Below are 20,523 nucleotides of genomic sequence, written 5' to 3'. Positions count from 1 at the left end.
AATTCACTAATATAATTTGAACATGAAAATAATAAATTTATTTAATTCTAATTTAGTTTATGATAACTTTATATTAAAATAACATTTTTCATTATAATTTTTATCATAATATTATTCAACTTAATGATTTTACAATATATCAAATAATTTAATATTCTTTTATATTATTTCAAAAAATTAGATTTTAACATAAACTTTTAAATTATTATTCCTGTAACATTGAATAAACCACATTCTGGTGAAAAGTTAAATATTAATACATAATAATAATTTATTAAAAATAACTGCTGTTATTAAAAGTGAAAATAAAGACACAAAACGCAAATAATTATCGGCGGTCGATAAAAGTAGAAACCCAGTTTTTTATTTCGATTGATTTTATACATTGAAGAAAGATGTCGCCATAGAGTAAACCACGTCATTAACTTGACCATGTAAGATTACGATCCCATGCACTACTAATGGAGGTTACCAGTTTTTAATTATAGGATAACCCTAATGATTGACGTAAAACGAACTTTTTTTATTATTCGCAAGATAGGCACTAAAATCGAAAAAAAATTTGGAATAATTTTGTTGTTGAAGAAATTGTAAATCAGTCAATAATACCCAAAATTTAAGTTTTAAAAGATGAACCTTTTTCATTTAAAATATGTAAGACTAAATTGCAAATTAAACCTTTCAAAGTGGAAGTTTTCTGAACACTTGGCATTTTAAATATATAATTACATATTAAAAATGCTCATCGTTGAGAAGACTTTCAATGTTTTAGTTATAATTAAAACATTAAAATCAGCCTGTCACTTTGTTTATAAAAAAATTATGCCATGCGAAATTGAAGTATGAAGAATGTGTATTTTTTAATCTTGTTTCGATTTGATTTGAATAGGTAAAAATTCAGAGACTTGAAAAATAACATTTTAAGATTGGGGCTCCTAAGCTTTCTTTCGTCTTTTCTGTCCTTTCTCCAAAAATTAAATTTTTTAATTTTATTTTTTACAATTGAAAGAAAATCTACTCGTCCTATCTAAAAATGATTAATAATAAATTTATAGATCTTCTCAGGCGAATATTTTTTGTATGTTAATTTTAGTTTGTACCTTGTGTCGTTTGTTCAAGAAAATTTAATATTTTTATTTTGAATGTTATTTTTTACGTCCAAAGCCAAAACTACGTATCCTATCAAAAATTATAGCTTTTTTGGATCAACAAGTTTTGTCATATTTTTTTCGTAGCTTGTGTCGTTAATCCAAAAAAAATTTTATTTTTTATTTTTAGTGTTGTTTTTTATGACTAAAAACAAAATCTATGCGTCTTATCGAAAAGTGATTCATTAGAAATTTGTAGGTCTTTCCAGGGTGCGCAATTTCAGCTCATTCATTTTTTTCGTATCTTGCATAGTTGAACCAAAAAATGGAATTTTTGGATTTTTCATTATTTTTGGTACGATGAAATTGGGAATTTTCAACTTTTCGACCAAATTAAAAATGTTGTTATGATCATCTTGTAGGACTTTCAAAAATCAACGTTTTTCTTTTCTTGACCTTCTTCATATCATGCGTTTTTTGGCTTAAAATGTTTATTTTAATTTGTTTTTTCGGATTTTTAAAATGCTTTAACTCTGATCATTTTCTTTTTATAGAAAAAAGTCAAAAGGATAAATTGTTTGAGCTTCTGAGTACTATAAATAACCGGTCATAGAATTTTAAAACCTTGAAAAAATGTGGTTTCAAAAATGTTTGGTAGTCAAATTTTGAATTTTCAACTTTTTCACCAAATTGAAAAAGTTGTTATGATCATCTTGTAGGGCTTTCAAAAATCAACGTTTTTCTTCTCTTGACTTTTTTTCATATGATGCGTTGTTTGGCTTAAACTGTTCATTTTAGTTTGTTTTTTGGATTTTGAAAATGCTCTAACTCTGATAATTTTCTTTTTACAAAAAAAAGTCATAGAGATACATTGTTTGAGTTTCTGAGTATTATGAACAATTGTACATGAAATATTGAAATTTTGAAAAAATTTGGTTTCCAAAAGCTTTGATACGAGCAAATTTTGAATTTTCAACTTTTCGATTAAATTAAAAAAGTTGTTATGATCACCTCGTAGATCTGTCAAAAATCAACGTTTTTCTTTTCTTGACTTTTTTTCATAGCATGCGTTGTTTGGCTTGAAATGTGCATTTTAATTCGTTTTTTTTTTTGGATTTGGAAAATGTTCTAACTCAGATAATTTTCTTTTTATAGAAAAAAGTCATAAGGATAAATTGTTTGAGTTTCTTAGTACTATGAATAATCGTTCATAGAGTTTTGAATTCTTGAAAAAATGTGATTTCAAACATTTTGAAAACGTGCTCACATTTTGAATTTTCATCCAAAATAGCTTGGTTGCGAACTTGTTTTTTTTTAGGCCTTAAAAAATTGTGCCAAAGCAGAATCCAATCTGATAAATTTTTCGAAAATTATCGTACCTCAGAATACAGGCTACAGACAGACAGACAAACACCTTCGTAAAAATCGTTTTTTCTGACTCAGTGGGTCTCAAAACGGGGAGATTTGATGAAAACCGACAAAGTAAAATTTTACAAATTTTTCAAATATTTTAGATTTTAGCTTTTCGATTTTTCACCGTGATAAATTGCAAAATTACCAAAAAACGTGTTTTGTTCATAAAATCAGATTTTGTGGGCGCATAGAACATTTATAAACACAAGTTTATTAATTAATTTTTTTTCTTATTGTATGCGAATACATTATTTGATATTTCACGTGCATATTGTGTAGACGAGATATTTGTCAATTTGCTATATTTCCCTTCAGCTGAGCAGGTAAGCCGAGAAACATGGTTTGATAAAAATGGTTGAATATTGTCTGTCTCTCTCGTTGCTAAGTTTCTCTTTCTAACAGGTCAAAAATTGTACCAACCGAATTGCTTCATTTTAGGATTTCAAACACAGTTTCAAAAATTTTGGAAATTGAAAATTGAACTCTTATTTTTTGATATGCAAAAATGTTTCAGTTTTAGTGTCTAACTTGTGAATAATAAGAAAAGTAAATTTACTTTTAAATTTAGAAATTAATAAATATCTTAAGTTTTAAATTATCTATTTACGAATATTCAATCACCAGACTTTTAATTTCGAATTATCCACTTCATAATCGTTTTCAGTTTTGGGTTTTCAGTAGTAATTTTTTTATTTTTAATGTCTGCATTTTATTTGTCATTGTGATTTTGTACTATACCTTTCTTTTTTAAAGGTTTACATTTGAATTATTAATTTTTTTAACGATTTGAATCTAAAGCCAAATAATTTTCAATATACTGATTAAAAATTATTCAATTTTTAACCCATTTAATTGAAAATTGTTCAATTTAAAACGCTTGCCATGTAAAATTATTGCATTTTATAGACTTTAGAACGCTTTCAATTTCAAAATTCTGCAACTAATCATTTATAAAACTTAAATCTTACATTTTTAAATATTTTCAACTAAATATTGTAAATTTGAGAATAAATTGTGATTTGATACTATACCATTATTTTTCAAAGGTTTCAATTAGAATTATTAATTTTTCAACAATTTGGATTTAAAGCTAAATAATTGTCAATACATTGATCTACAATTTTACAATTTTTAGTGCATTCAATTAAAAAAGCTTATAATTTAACATTGTAATTGCATTTGGTAGGCTTTAAAAGTCTTTAATCTTTAAAATGATTAAAAAATTTTATTTGGAATTTGTCTTATTTTTAAAACCTAAATCTAAAATTATTAAACATTCCCAACCAAATTTTTAAAATATTCGTTTAATTTTTTTTTAATCTCGACCGATTTTAAAACCTATAAGCCTTTATAAAAGGTTCACTACAATAAATGATCCAAAAGCGCATAATAATAAACAAAAACAATTTTGCTTCTTTCACTAATATAAAATCAACTTTTTTTATTTTTAACGCGTATCTGATTTTATATTTTTAATGTTTTAATTTTTGTTAATTAGCACATGTTTTATCGTAGCACCACTTTCTTCTGGTAAAAATTATCCGTAAAATTGTTATTTACTTTATTTTGTAATATACACTGCTTAAAATTGATATTCTTTCAAAAAAGTGAGTAACTGTTTTTAAATAATTCCCGCCACACGAAAGTCCTGCCATCGTTTTGGCACATTTAAGAAATACGATTCGGAAAGATTGAGATATTAATTCTATCGTTTCTCATTGGTCTCATTTGATTATTTCTAGAAGGAATGTCAAAGCTCCATTATTTCGTTACAAATAACAGACTCACTATTTTAAAATACGTATCCTTTCATCCTTTCATTATCCTACTAACAGAGTTTATCCTTCCAGAGAGAATAGAATGAACAGGGCAAATTTTTTATCACACTCATCCAGGTGTTTTCATTTCAAAGTCAACAATTCCCTTCAGAGTGAGCTTTCATTGCAAGGTCCAAGAGATCTGACTCTTTACAGGAATTACAAATATTTTTCCAAGTCCTCGAGCTTTTATCTCTCTCTCTCTCACTCCCTCTTTTTTCTGTCTCTCTTTTTTTCTCCCTAGGGAAATTCCTCCTGAAGGGATAAATGCTACTTTATTCTGTTTGCATTGCAAACAAACTAACATGTACCTGTCCCTTAAGGCAGAGGAAAGTTAATCGTACGGACAATTGCACAAAACTATTCGCTTGTTAGAAAATGCAAATTCGAGTTGATCTTACAAATAACTAAAGTCAGTCAAGCACTCTTGATTCTAGTCAGATATCTGCTTAAGTATCCCCTGTTTAAGTTTTGAACTCATTACCCACAAATCTTCCTAAGACCTTGATTCTTCAGAAGGTAAATCCATCAAGCTGAGAAGGCAGAGGATTCTTCTGAAAAAGTTTTCCCCCCGGTTCCGCTGGTAAAAATTTGTGACTTTTACAGGTAACTAATTAGCCCTCGTGGAGAGCTTCACTTAATGGGTCTGATTAGAGAAGAGATAAAAATTAATTTTTTAATTAATTGTATGATTGTATATATGTATGTATATATATATATATGATTATATATATGTATATATGATTATATATGATTTGAATTGAATATTCATTTCGTTGGTTAAAAATGTAACTATCATGTTAAAAAATTATCTCTTTGATTCAGAATTGAATTCTTCTGACCATTTTTTTTTGTTTTGTTTTTTTGTTTGTTGTCCAAATTTGTTCGTTGGATTATTGTTTTTTTAAAGGAGTTTGCATCTATCTTTTTGTACAAAATTAATTTATTAAGTTAAAAATTTATATTTTTCGATAAAAATTAATTTTTTTGTTAAAAGCTTAACTATTTAGTTTAAAAACAGAAAAAACTTTCTTCAATTTTTTGTTTTCTTTTGGCTAATAGTTCAAAAATATAGATAAAAAAATATCTTCTTTAGTCATAAATCCAAATATTTCTAAAAATATTCCTGCATTTTACATATTCCCCATTTTCTTCCAAAGTTCCATTTTATTAGTTAAAAATTTAATTATTATGTGAAAGAAAATTCAACTATTATTGTTAATAAAATATTTAATACAAAAGTGATGCTATAACTTGAAATTTAAATATAAGTACCATTTTTGGTTAAAAAGTTATCTTATTTATTTAAATAATTAATCTCCGTAGTTGAAAATTACACTATTTCGTTGAAAAATCGTTTTATTTATTTAAAATTAATTTTTCTAAATGAAAATTAAACTATTCCATGCTTTTTTGAAATTTGACTTTGTAAAAAATTTAATTGCTTAATTAAAATTAGAAAAACTTTTTAAAAATTAATTTTTCTGGTTGAAAATTCAGTACTTTATATCCAATACCTCCTTTTTTGGTTGAAAATTGAACTATTTTAATGATAAATTCTTAATTTTTCTGGTTCAAAACTACTTCTTTTAATTAAAACCTTAATTATTCCAGGTTTGTTTAAAAATTCATATATTTCATTAAAAATGTTCCTATTTTGTTAAGACATTATTTGTTTTATGAACAAATTATCTTGTTCATAGAAAATTTAATAATAATTGTTTTTAAAAAATCATTTTTTCATCAATTATCCATCATTTTAATTGAAATTTCATTTTGTTGGTTAAAAATGTAATTATCATGTTGAAAGATGATCTTTTTGACAGAGAATTAAATTCTTCTATTCATAATTTTATTATTTCTTGAAAAATTCATTTCTTTTTATTGAAAGTTAATTTTTGAAATACAAATTCAACTGTTCCATTTTTTCTAAATCCATCTTTATGGTTAAAAATTTATCTTTTTTGGTAGAAAATTAATTTTTTAGGTAAAAAATGTATATTTTTAGATAAGAATTAATTTTTTTGGTTAAAAATTCAGAACTTTATATCCAATACTTTCTTTTTTGGTTAAAAATTGAACTATTTTAATGAAAATTCTTTATTTTTCTTCTTCAAAACTACTTCTTTTAATTAAAACTTTAATCTGTTATTATTATTAATTTTCGTGACTGGAAATTTATATTCTTATTTAAAAATTCATCTTTATAGGTGGAAAATTAATTTCTGTGGTTGAAAATTTAACTATTCTATTTACATTTTTTTCAAAATGTATATTTTTTGGTCGAAAATTGATCATCGTGTTTGAAAATTTATTGCTTAACTTGAAATTTATTTTCTTGCTTGATAATGATCTTCTTTAGTTTAAATTCGTTTTCTCTGAAAATTAAGTTTTTCAATTGAAAATTGAACCATTTCATGCTTTGTTGCTAATTGATATTTTTAAGTTAAAAATTACACTATTCTCTCGAAAAGTCATCTCTTTTGTTAAAAAAATCTCCTTTTCTAGCTGAAATTTTTTTGTAGAAAACTGAGTTTTTTACTGAAAATGTAGCTATTCCATACTATTTTCAAAATAAATTTTTTTGAAAATTTAACTACTCAATTGAAAATGAAACTTCTTTCTTGCAGATTGAATTATTTGGATAAAAATATTTTTTTTTGTTTTGTTTAAAACTAATTCTTTCAACTAAAACTTTAACTATTTCATGTAAATTTATCTGTAAAGCTTATATTTATAGAAAACTAATTTTTCTGCTTAAAATTTCATGTTTTCATTAAGTTCATTGAGTTAAGAACTTAATTCTGATTTAAAAAAATTATCAGGTCTGAAAGTTTTAATTTTTTAATTATAATTACCTATAAAAATGTTTTTTTAACAAATGAAAATACTTTTAAAATTTGTCATTCCTTTTCATATATAATCTGTCAAGAAAACATATTTTCTGATGATTTTTAAGAGTAATATAATTTGTCACAACTTTCAAATAGCGTGCAAAGAAAAGACAATGATTTTCCGTCTTTCCACGAGTGAAGTCAACAAACGATATTCGATCGTTTTTCTTTTTTTTTAAATCATTAATGATTATTTTAATTAGGTCTTATTTTTTCATTATAAAAGACATTAACTAATAATTTTCTAATTAACTAATGCAGAAATGGTCATCCCAATTCATGTTCGAGTTAAGAGAAAGTTAAATAAGCCTGTTATTTATTTTAGTAACATCTGTTAGGTATAATAATTTTTTACATTATTTTACTTATTAAAAAAATGGTTAAGACTCTTAATATTTAAACAAAGTTTATCATGGGTTCTTAAATTTGTTATATTTTTTTATTAGAATATATAAATCCAGGTACGTGAACCCGCGTTTTGTGCGCGTGCATTTACGGCTCATTAATAAATAATTGAAATAGAGATTACCAAATTCGGTGGGCTGATAATCAAGCTTAAAATGTATAGATAATTTATCTCTCGCTTAAATCCCACGATTTCGTATAAGGACCTGTTTTCGTATTCGCGTAAACCAGTTTGTAGGGACTTCAGTAGATATTTCCTGTCGCTCTTCGCTGGTTCCTTTCATTTCCGTACTCCTATTCTCCTCCGATTGTTCTTTGTACAACGATATTTTCGACCATAATAAATTTTCTTCTTCCTTTTTTTATAGATTGTTTCAAACGAATCTGTTTAGATCATTACATTTTCCAAATAGGAACAGTAATAATATAAACAATCACATTTTTTAAAATAGTTCATTTCCAAACATCATTTAAGCAAACAAAAAAAACTTTTAAACTCGAACCTGAAGAAAACGAATTAAACAAAAAAATTTTCCCTTTGATCAGAAGCTAAATCTAGAAATTCCAAAATTGATCCCGGGTTTAGTATTTATGACTCAATTGAAATAAATCTTAATGGTATTCATATTCATAGGCAACCCTGCGGATTGGAACGAATTTTAAGACTATTGTATCTATTTTAAAAATTGTTTTAGGATCAAAGTAAAGTCTATTTTCTTATAAGCCAGTTTCTACACCAAAATCAGAAAAACAACAATTTTATAAAACAAAACTTTATTAATAACTACGTCCTTTCCTGCGTCTTAACCAAATAGTTGATTTTTTAACAAAATGGTTATCAACCAAAGAGATACATTTCCAAAAAAATAGCTGCATTTTGAACCAATTATTGTTACACTTTAACCAAGAAAGATACATTTTTAATCCACAAGGACAAATGTTACACAAAACAATTACATTTCTAACAAAATACTGAAAAATTTATCAAAGTTATTACATTTTTAACAAAATAATTGAGTTTATAATCAAAATAATTATTAACGAAACAGTTGCATGCAACCGAGTAGTTAAATTTCGAACCAAATAACTGAATTTTCAACTGATGAAAATAAGCTGCATCGACAGTAGGTTGCGAGAGTGTGTGGGAGAGAGTGGGGCGCGCATGCGTTTCCGAGGACGGTCCCAGTCAGTCAGTCCGCAGCGCTCGAAAAGACGGTCTCGTGGGCGACGCCGCTCTCCGCCACGTGCGTGTTTACCGACGCGAAGTGACAAGTGTTCAACATGTGACATAAAATAAAGTGAATGCCAAGAGGATCCAAAGGTGTTTTTATTTAGTACGGAACCCACAACTCCATAATCAATCTATAAAAATAAATTTTTGATCGAGAAATACGAAATTTTAGCGAAACAGTTAAATTTTTTTAAAAAGAGTTCAATTTCTGACAAAATAATTCAGTTTTTAACTAAAATGATTAATATTCATTATAAAAAAAAAGGATTTTGAATAAAGAAGTACACGTTTCAACCAGGTAATTAAATTTTCAATCAAAACAGATTAAGTTCTAACTAAACAGTTGCTTTTTTAACCATAAATGTAAAATTTCTTCTAAAAGAGATGGATATCCAAAAAAAGAATGTGTAGTAAGAGAGTTGAATGTTCGACCAGGAAAGGTTTTTCAGCCAAGAAAGAAAAAAAGTGTCCACCAAACTGTTGAACTTTCAAACTAACAAAGTGAATTCTCTAGAAAATAGTTTAGTTTTCAATGTGATACTAGAAATTTTAATATTCAACCAATTATTTTGTTGATAAATTTTTCACTAAAAAGTATCAACTATTAATCAATAATGGAAAGATGAATTTTGAGTTTAAGCAAATTAATTTTCTACATAAAAAATACGAATTGACAACAAAATATATAAAGTTTTGACCCGAAACAGAAAGAATATCTAACAAAATACGAATTTTAATATTCAACTAAGTATTTAAATTTTATATAAAAATAATAGAATTTTCGACCCATAAAGATAATTATCATACAAAACAGTTGAATGCTTAAGCCGTAAAGGTGAACTTTCTATAAAAAAGAAGAATTTTTGACATAAAATATAATTTTTCAGGAAGAAAATTGAATTTTTACATGAACACGATCAATTTTCAAGTAAAGAAGGAATATAAAAATTTACAATAAAAGGCTTTAACAAACAAACAAAATTTCGACAAAATTGTACAATTTTCAAACAAATTGATAAATCTTCAACAAAAACGATTCATTTTAAACTAGTGATGGAATAGTTGGATTGTCAGTTAAAAAGTGAATTTTCGGCAAACAGTTAAGTTTTTAACAAAATAGTTTCACTTTCCACCGAGGAGATGGATTTTTAACTAATGAAATGAATTTCTCAGTAAGTAGTTTAACTCTTAAACAAGAATTTACAATTTCAATGAAGAAGATTAATTTTCTAGAAAAAGAAAAGAATTTATAACAAAATATATGAATTTGGAAGCAAGTTGTTAAATTTCCAAATCAAAATTATTAATTTTCAATCAATCATGAAAAGTTGAATTTTGTGGAAAAAAAATTAATTTTCAATATAAAAAGGACGAATTTACAATAAAATATATAGTGTCAACCCGAAACAGAAAGAATATTTAACAAAAAATAAAATTTAATTTTTAACCAAGTATTTAAATTTTATATGAAACTAATAGAATTTTGTGCCTATGAAGATCAATTTCCATACAAAAAATTGAATGTTTAAACCATTAATACGAATTTTCTACAAAACAGAATTTTAAACCCAAAAGTATAAATTTTCGGAAAGAAAATTAAAGTTCCAATTAAACCGGGTTAATGTTCAAGTAAAAAAAAAAATAAAATTCAAAGTTTTAATAAAGAAACTTGATTTTCAACATCAAAAAATAAATTATCAACAAAATAGTACAATTTTAAATCAAATAGATTGATCTTCAATCAAAACGACACATTTTCAATTAATGATGGAATAGTTGGATTTCCAGTTAAAAATACTATTTAAGAAAATAGTTACATTTTAACGGTGGGGATGTGTTTTTAACTAATCAAATTAATTTTTCAGTAATTAATTTTACTTTCGACGAAGCAGTTACAGTTTCAATCAAGAATATTAATTTTCTATAATCAATCATGAAAAGTAGAATTTAAAATTAAAAAAAAAAAATTATTTTATACATAAAAATGAAGAATTTACTACAAAATATATAAAGTTTCAACCCAAAACAGAAAGAGTATTTAGCAAAATATAAATTTTAATACTTAACCAAGTATTTAAAGTTTTTCACGAAAATAACGGAATTCTGCCCATAAACACCTATTTTCGTACAAATCAGTTGAATGTTTACACACTAAAGTCGAACTGTCTACAAAACAGAATTTCTAACCCAAAAATATAAATTTGCGAAAAGAAAATTTAGGTTTAAACTAAATAAGTTAAATTTTCATATAAAAGAAACGATATTCAAATTTGCAGTAAAAAAAATCACAACAAAATATATAAGTTTGGAAGCAAGTTGTTGAATCTTAGACTGAAAATTATTAATTTACAATCAATAATGAAGAGCTGAATTTTTAGTTTCAAAAATTAATTTTCTGCATAAGAATGGTGAATTTACAACAAACTGTATAAAGTTTCAACTTAAAACAGAGAGAACATTTAACAACAAAGAAGAATAAGAAGAACACTCTATAGAAGAATTTTCTACAAAACACAATTTTTAACCCAAAAATATAAATTTCCACAAAGAAAATTGAAGTTCAAACTAAACGCGATCAATTTGCAACTAAAAAGGAATATTCGAATTTGCAACGAAAAAAATTTGATTTAAAAAAAATCAACAAAATCGTTCAATTTTCAACCAAATTTACAGTTAAAAATTTAATTTTATACAAAAAGAAAAGAATTCATAAAAAAATGAATTTTCTGCATAAAAAAGAGAAATTTACAACAAAATATTGAAGTAAATACGACCAATATTAGATAAAAACAATATATCAATATTAAATAATCGATAATTATTATGAATGTTTACCTAAGTAGCCGAATTAAAAAAAAAAGAATTCTCAACAAAAAATGTAATGTGTCATTTTGTTATTGAGAGAGGTTTTTAATTTACAGAATAGTTAAGCTTTCAGTTTAAAAAATTAATTTATAAAAATAGAAAAAAATCAACAAAATAGTTAAACCTTCAACCAAACAATAAAATGTTTACCCAAAAGAGACGAGTTCTGAACCAGAAATACAATTGTAGACTTTTCAATTAAAAATAAATTACTTTCAACCCAAAATAGTTGGATTTTCTTATTGAATTCTATTAATTCACTTTGCTTCAAAAAGTTGAAATTTCTTGAAAACAGGGAAAAACAAAGAAATAGAGTGAATTTTGCACTTAAATAATTTCTTATTCACAGTCATACTTTCCATGTGTGGTGTCTTAATCTGTACCCCTCCCCCTCTTCTCAAAGTGTTGCGTACTTTTTGAATTGCCCTAAAAAAGATTAAGTCTATTTTTCCACTCATTGGTGAAAATTAATTTGCATACATAATACTTTAAACAAAGAAATGATCCCCCCCCCCCATCTACATACTTTTTTAAATCCAATTCCTACAACTCTAAAACCACCGAACTGTTTACCTCGCCATGCAAGCCGGTTTTCGATGATCTATCTCTCGGGAGAGGAGACTTTCCGATAATGGATATTTTCGAGCGAGGTTCATAATTCAAGCGACTACTTCACCTTCTCCGATTCTGTGACCGAGTTAAGTTTCCTGGCTGCTTTGAGTTCTACGTCGTCCGTCCAGAAAATGACAACCTGCCTTCCTTCGCTAATAAAGAAGGACAGTAATCCTGTAATTGACTTGCTTTATCTCCTTGAAAAATAACACTCCTTATTGGCTGTGAATCTTTATTTGATCAGATTAGAGTGAATTAGGGAAGTTTTGGGAGACCTGTGTAGTGAGAAAGTTCTGGAAGTTTCATTTTTTTTTGTTACACACAATCCTATTCGCTAATAGAAAAAATAATTAACATTCGAATATAAATTTATAGAATAGTTATTCCCTGAAATGAAAGACTTTGGATACTAATGAAATCGAGTGGAGATTTTGATTAGATTTTGATTTTAGATTGCATAGTGATTTTGTGAAGCTCTTCGCCTAGAGTGATTGCTAGAGAAATTGATCAGCCCTTTCGGGTCAGAACAGAGTTGTGGAACAAACTTGTTAATAATAAATCGATTTTTTGCATCTCATAATTTTATAACTGAAAGTTTCGTACAACCATAAATATCTGTTTAAAAAATATGTTTCTTATCGTCGAATTTTTGATTGACAAGAAATATTGCTTTCATATACGGAACAAGGGGAAAAATTAGATTAAACCTGTGGTATTCGTTCTCTCATAGAAAGTTATTTCCAGGAGACGGTTTAGATCAGATAGTAACGTGCTTGGATTAATTCCAGCATGGCGATCAATATGCCGATGTGGGTTCGAATCCCTATGCAGGAGAGCGATTTTTAAGCTTCGCTTTTCATTTATGGATGTTGGTCCTTTAAAAAAATTATAAAATTCTCAAACGTTCTAACAAAGCTTACGTGGATGATTGTCAATAAAAAATAGATAATTTTTTTAAATATACGAATTGTCTACAAAAAAATTCAATTTTTTAACCCCAAAATACAAATTTTGAACAAAATATTTAATTTTGAATCCGGTAGTTAAATATTTAACATATAAAGTTATTTTTTCAATAAAGTGGTTCAATTTTAAACGAAGTAGTTGCATTTTCACCTGGAAAAAAATAATTCTAAACATATAATGTAACAGTCGATATTTTATTCAAAAAAGATTTAAATTTAAAAAGAACTAAATTTATCCAACAAAGAGCAATTTTCAAGAAAATTGTTCAATCCGTAAATAAGCAGATTAATTTTCATTGCTTAAGATCCGTTTTTAACCAAAAGAAGCTTTTCTAAAAAGAAATGAATTTTTTAAGAATCTTTTAGACTGTCTCGAATTATTCCTAAAGTTTTAAAAATCTTGAAAAATTAAAAAAATCCGATGTAAATTTCCCAGATCTTTTTTAAACGTTTTAGATTGTCCCTAAAAAAATATATTTTTTTAAAACAAAAACATTTTTATTTATTCCAGGAATCATGAAAAGTTTTTTTAGTTTCTTGAAACCTTTTAAAATTATTTAGAAGTTTGGAATCTTGTATCAAAATGTTCAAAAATATACACTTTGCTTCATATTATTAGAAATATTTTTAATTTTCCATTCATTTTTAATCCTTTTAAAATTTCTAAACCTTCTAAATATCTTTTAAAATGTATCGAATTTTTCGCAAAATTTCTTTCAGGTTTTTTTTTGGGACGACTGAAAAATCCCGAACAATAAAATTTCCGGCACTGTAAAATTCTTGAATAGTAATATTATCGAAAAATAAAAATACCGAATATGAAAATTTCCGAATATTAAAATTCGCTAAAAATAAAATTGCCGAAAAACAAAAATAGCGAATTAGAATATTCCCGAATAATAAAATTGTGGAATAATAAAATTCTGGAATAATAAAAATCCCGAATTATAAAATTCCCGAAATGAAAAATTGCAGAATAATAAAATTCAAGACAGCTTAAAATATTACCCAATTGGAAAATTACCGAATAAAAAAATTACCGGCAAAAAATTGGCGAATTATAATATATCCGAATTAGAAAATTTCTGAATTCTAAAATTCCCAAAATTAAACATTGAAAATAATTTGTAAAAATAATGTTTCATTATTTTATTTTTAATCAATAAAACTTATTTACAAAAATTGTAATTTTTTAATTTCAGGAATTTTACAATTCGTATATCTTATAATTCGGCAATTTTCTGTCAGGAATTTTATTATTTGGAAATTTTTCAATTCGGTAATATTATTAACTGCCGGGACTTTTTTTATATTCGGTATTTTCATCTTCATGCAATTTTATTATTCGCGAATTTTCAAATCCGGGAATTTAACAATTAATTAATTTTTTTATGTTTAAATTTATTTTGTATCTTTTTTTTAAAAAAATTCAACCAATTTTAGTAACCTTGCAAAATTAAAAAGTTTTGATTTACTACTTTCAAAATTTCAGGAAATTGTTTGAAACTTTTTCAAAGCTCCTTGAATTTCTTTAAAAAGTAATTATTCAAAGTGAAAAATAATTTCAGGTTTTTCGAGGAATCTTTAGAAAAATTACTATTCTCTTGAAACCTTTCAAAATTCTTAAAAAGCATCTTTCTTTTCAAATCTGCAGAAATCTACACGATCTTTTGAACTTCTTTAAATTTTCTCAAAATTAAAATTGTTCATATTTGACATACATTTAATTCTTCCAAACCTAAAATTATTTTTTTTTTTAAATAAAACCTATTGATATTAAGCTTTTCCAGAAATCTTACTGCCGCTACCAACAATTTTTTTTCTCCTTCACGGACATTTTTTTTAACTGGTACTGATAGTGTTTAAACTTCGTAAATTGGGATATTTTCTGTTCAGAAATATTAAGAAATTAATTTCATGATGAAATAAAATTACTGATTTGCCAATTTTGACTTAGAAAATTTATAGTACCGAAAATTTTGTAATGTTCATTAATAGATAGTATCCCCAACTGATACTCCAATTCCCCTACGTCCCTTTCACAGGCATCACTTCCCCTCACCTAATTTCCGTACTTTCCCACCCCTAATTTTCTCTTTCTTTCCTTCCCCTATTTTTATTTGTTCCCACTCATTTCCCCTACTTCTCCTCTCCTAACTTCTACATAAATTCCTTCCGCTCACTTTTTCTACTTAACATCATACCCTCTACACCCCCTAAATTCTCTTTATTTTACTTACTTCGGGTTGTTCGTTTCCCTACATTTTCCGCGCTTCCCTTCACTTATTTCCTATCACTTTCTCTCCCTTGATTTCTCTTCACTTTCCATCGAATTAATTTTTTTACCCTCTCCATTAATTTCTCCTGATTGCTGTCTCCTCGTTTCCCCAAGCTTCCTCTTCTCTAAGTCCCTTTCTCCTAATTAACTGAATTCCTGATTCCGTCCATCACTTCCCTTCTTCATTCACTATACTTACCTCACGTCTCATTTTCCTCTCTTTCTACTTTCCCTACCTTTCTTTCCGCTCTTCCCTTTTTAATTCACCCCATTTACCTGACCTCATTTTTCCTTGTTTAATTTCTTCTACTTCCCTCTCGTAACCATCTCACTTCCTTCTACTTCCTCTCTCCTTATTTTCCCTTATTTTCCATATTTCTTCTCCCCATCCTTCCTCTCACTTTCCCCACTTCCCCTCTAGTCGATTTTGAACATTAAATTGTAGACTTTCCTAGATTTCCAAAAAAGCGGGTCACAATCGTCGCTTGTAAAGCCCGATTTCTTGTAGTAATTTCGAAGTTCAAGCGGGTTATAAAGTCACATCGTTTAAAAATTTATAGATTAAATCATTCCCAGAAAATTACACCCGGCAAATATGCTTGCCTCGTGCATACATAATTTTTTTTAGTAGGTGCAGCGCCAGTTTTATGAGAATGCAGAACCTTTCTTTTAGAACTTCTTCGATCTCTTCTTCTTCTTTTTATCTGCCTTTTATTACAGGCTCGTTTCAACGCAGAAAGCTGCCTCGCCCACGTGAAACGGGTCACACCCTTTCGTCTCACAGACAACTCTTCCTTCTCCCTTTTTTTCTCTCTTTCATTCATTTCCGTAAACCGTCATCGTGACTCCAATGCCATACTTTATGATTGTCTACCTAATTTACGAGTTCGTAAATTAGAAAATGGTTCTTGAAAAATTGCTTTCGGTGCCGCCTTCAATTATATCCTAGTACGATTTATTTTTTCCTTTCAGGTTTCTTTCAGAAAAATACGGAGATGCAAAGAATATTCTGAAGTAAAAATTAGGATTGAAAAAGTTAAATGACATCTTTGCTGGGTTTTTGGATCTCGTAACCGCGGACAGAAACCATTATACTTTCGGTCTGGTTTCTGTCGGTCCGTCCATCCACCTGTTGTACATTTTGCAAGAAGGTAGAGTGGGGAGAATTCCTAAATTACAATTCACAAAGGGAAGGAAAGTAGCGAAAATGAGGGGAGTGAAAGTAGGGGAAGGCAGATGAAATGACGAGAGGTAAAAAGGGCAAAATAGGAGAGAAGAAATAGGGGAAGTAAGGGAAAATTAATGAAGGGATGTATGGAATATGAAGAGTATTGTGGGGAGGGGAAGTACAGAATATTTGGGAAATGACGGAAAGGTAGGTCAGGGAAATTAGGGAAGCGAAACTAGGTGAAGTTTCGGGAAATAAGAAGGGTAGGGGAATTGTGCTGGGTACAGGACGTGAGGGGGGATGTGGCGCCAGGAGAAGAGAGGGGGAAGTAGTTAAGGAAGATGTTGAAGAATGGAGGGAAAGGGAGCGAAAAATAATGTTGAAGTTTGAGGAGGAGAATGGAGGGAGGTTTATGGAGGAAATATATGAGAGGGGAATGTGTAAACCACTTAATTACTTCTGATTAGGCAATAAAACCATTTTTTTTGTAGGCTCAAGTCTAAGGTAGGGCTGACTTAAAATTCCTGAGGGCCTGACCATAAACTAAGTTACCAATTTTATGGGGGGGGGGGGTTGCATTAAAGACTATAGTTCAGAAGAGGGCTCTGCAATTGTACCAGGTACAGGTCAATTATAACTTAATAAGTTTAAAATCACTTTCATATTTCAGACCTTACTATCTTTCCCTTTGATCTTATTCCCTTTTTCCCCCTTAATGCAAGAATTCGTATTTTTCCCCTGTTTTGAAAGAAATTACTTATTCTTGATTTTTTTTCTTAAATACCAACTAAATTAAGAGAAACGGATAAAATTTAAGTATTTAAGTATTTTATGGAAAGTGAAACTTTAAATTTGTTTCAAATTGAAAATCTGAGATAAAAAATCATTTTTTGAGTTGAATTTTGAAATCTCTCGATGACTTTTTTTTCAGGTTCATAATTTTATTTGTTCATCTCTTTGGTCAAAAATTTTACTATTTTGTTAAAAATTCGTATTCTTTTTGGTTAGAAATTACGCTTTTTTAGCTAAAAATGTAACTATTCCATTTTTGGTTAAAAATTTATATTTTTAATTGAAAATTGAAATTTTTTGTTTAAAATTCATCCATTTGCTAAATAATTCGTCTTTTTAGAAAAAAATTAATCTTCATAATTGAAAATTTATCTTTTTGGTGAAAAATGCAACTATTTGATTGAAAATTAATTTTTTCTGGGTGAGAATTTAACTATTATGTTAAAATACCGGGCCTGCTAAATTTCAAAAAATTAAACTCTTTTGTAAAAAATCCGTTTTTTAAATTTTAAATTCAACAATTTGGTAGAAAATGTGACGATTTAGTTGAAAAAAACTTTCTTGTTGCTAATGCATATTTTTAATTGAAAATATACTATTTTAATGAAAATTCAACTATTTTTCTGAAAATTAGTCTATTTAGTCTTTTTGTTGAAAAATCATATTTTTTAGATTAAAAACTCTACTATTTTGTAGATGATCAGTCTTTTGGGCTTAAAAATTTAACAATTTCTTTAAAAATTGATGTATTCTGCGAAAAAATACGTCTTTTTAGTATAAAATTATTCTACTTATTAGAAAATTTATCTGCTTCGTGAACAACTGATCTATTTCATTAAAAGCTCACTGCTTAATTTGAAAAAAGAACGATCCAATAAAAATTTTTTGAATTTGGTTTTGGTTGAGAATTCATTTATTATCTTAAAAATTAATATTTTTCTCGTTTAATTCAACTGGTTGAAAATTCCTCTTTTGGTCTAAAATTCATCTTTTTTATTAGAAAAGTCATCATTTTTAGTTTCGGATTGAAAATGTAACTGTTGTTTTTTTGTTTTCTTTTTTAAAAATTATTACATTTTGATCGTTTTGGTTAGAAAAGTGGACCTTTTCGTTAACAATGCATCTTCGTAGAACCATTTGTTTAGAATTTTTTGTTTTGAAATTTTTTTTGTTTATTTGAAAATTTACCTTATACAATTAAAAAGGTCGTTTGATTAACAATAGCCTAAAACTGATAAGGTAGTTTATTGTGGGTCTCTTATTGTTGAGATTATGTGGGTCATCCTGGAATGAAAAATGTTTGGGTTTCTATTTTTCAAAAAGCTTTTAACACCAAAATTTTAAACAAAAAATTTTTATAAATCCAGATTCTAATGCGAATTTTAAAATTTATTTTCAATGATAAAAATATTTTCTCCTTTATATATTTTAAATTAAATCGATTAAAATGATCGGATCAACAAAGTTATATTGGACTTTCATTAAAGTTGGGTTAGATTTACCTCTTGAAAATGATATTAAGAACGGATAAAAGAGAAATTGATTTCTTTTCGTAAAAGAGACATAAAAGAATTTTATCGGTGACATTCAGGGGTGATAAAGTTTAAAATATATATGTAATAATTACGAGGTAGATCGAGACGTCGAACGTTGGTAAAAAGAACAGTAAATTATGTCCTGGTATAATTAAGCGATAAATAAAAGCTTTTCAGAATCAAAATATTCATGAATTAAAAAACAAATTTCTGTAGAGTAATAAATGGTTTGTGCTGCCATGGAGATTTCATCATATATTTGCAATAACTACACTTGATACAATTTTGAACTTCTTTTACATCCTATTAGATAGAATCTAGAAAATTTTTATTATTATTATTATTATTATTAATTAAACCTAAATTAAACTTCATTTCTTTATATATTATTTAATTTAACATTAATGTAGTAGTTTACTAGTAGTTACTTTTGCAAAAGAAATTGAATACCGTTACTTTTTTAATTACTTTTTGTATTCTATAAATACGAACATCATTATTTTAAGGTAAAAATAAATTTTTAATACAATCTAAAAAATTTCGAATAACTAATAATTTGTTAAAAATTATTGAACACTTAATTTCGTGCCTAATTAGATTTGAGTTATATTACACTTAATGAAAAAGAATCTGAAATTGTTTTGAGAAAATTGGTTTATTTCACAGAATTTTACCAATTTTTAAACGAATTGAAGTGCGTTTAAAAAATATTTGAGACTTTTAGAAAATTCAAAGAAATTAAAAAATATTTTATAGTTTTTTGAAATGTTTGAAAATATTTTTGATCACTTTAAATCTTCCAATATTCCTAAATATGTTTTGATCAGATTTTAATTTTTTATTTAATTTCGAAACAACTTTTAAACTGAAAAAAGAGTTGATTTTTCTTTTTGACAATTTTAGAAATGCTTTAATATATTTTAAAATTTTCTTTACAAAATTTAAAGAAATAAAAACATCATTTTTAATTTTTCTGCGATTTAAAAACAGCTTTTCATTTTTATGAAACCGTTAAGAAATCTTAAAAAGTGAAATCTTTTGAAATCTGTTTAAATAATTTCTCAAAGTTTTTGTTTTGTTTGCCTTGGAACCTTAAGAACATTTTTTTCTCGCTTGAAACCTTTCAAGAACTATAGTTTATTGTTTATTATTTGTAATTTTAGCAAGTTTTAAATTATTCATTAATGTTTTCAAAACTTTTAAATGTCACATAAAGCTGCTCAAATTTTCCCAAAATTTTTTAATCTTTAAAAATTGATCAATTTAGCTTTAAAATTTTTGAAATTTTTAGAAATTATTTGGAAACGTTTTGAAATATTCTTAAGCATTCTCTTGAAATTAATTTTGAAACTTAAAAATCATTTGTAATTTTTTTACGAATCTTAAGAAACTATTTTTATCACTTTAAACCTTATAAAATTTTCAAAAAACTTCTTTTTCCCGAAATGCTCGAAAATATA

General features: G+C 26.6%; 1 protein-coding gene across 6 annotated transcripts in view; it reads left to right on the top strand.

The window, feature by feature from the left end:
* LOC117168895 (CD151 antigen-like) overlaps window positions 1–20,523 on the top strand; it is a 1,043,984-nt gene that overhangs the window by 606,296 nt on the left and 417,165 nt on the right. The window contains exon 1 of one of the 6 annotated variants that reach the window (XM_033354818.1): window positions 8,825–8,938. The exons of 2 other annotated variants lie outside the window; for them this stretch is intronic. The gene's annotated coding sequence lies outside the window, so the exon portion shown is untranslated. Of the gene's footprint in view, window positions 1–8,824; window positions 9,147–9,866; window positions 10,021–20,523 lie in introns of those variants that run through there. 3 more of the 6 variants (XM_033354816.1, XM_033354815.1, XM_033354821.1) reach the window with 3 other exon arrangements.

This window comes from Belonocnema kinseyi, chromosome 3, assembly GCF_010883055.1.
Source record: "Belonocnema kinseyi isolate 2016_QV_RU_SX_M_011 chromosome 3, B_treatae_v1, whole genome shotgun sequence".
Taxonomy (NCBI): Eukaryota; Metazoa; Arthropoda; class Insecta; order Hymenoptera; family Cynipidae; genus Belonocnema; species Belonocnema kinseyi.
The sequence above is the reverse complement of the archived record's forward strand: the minus strand, read 5'-3'. Positions and strand labels throughout refer to the sequence as shown.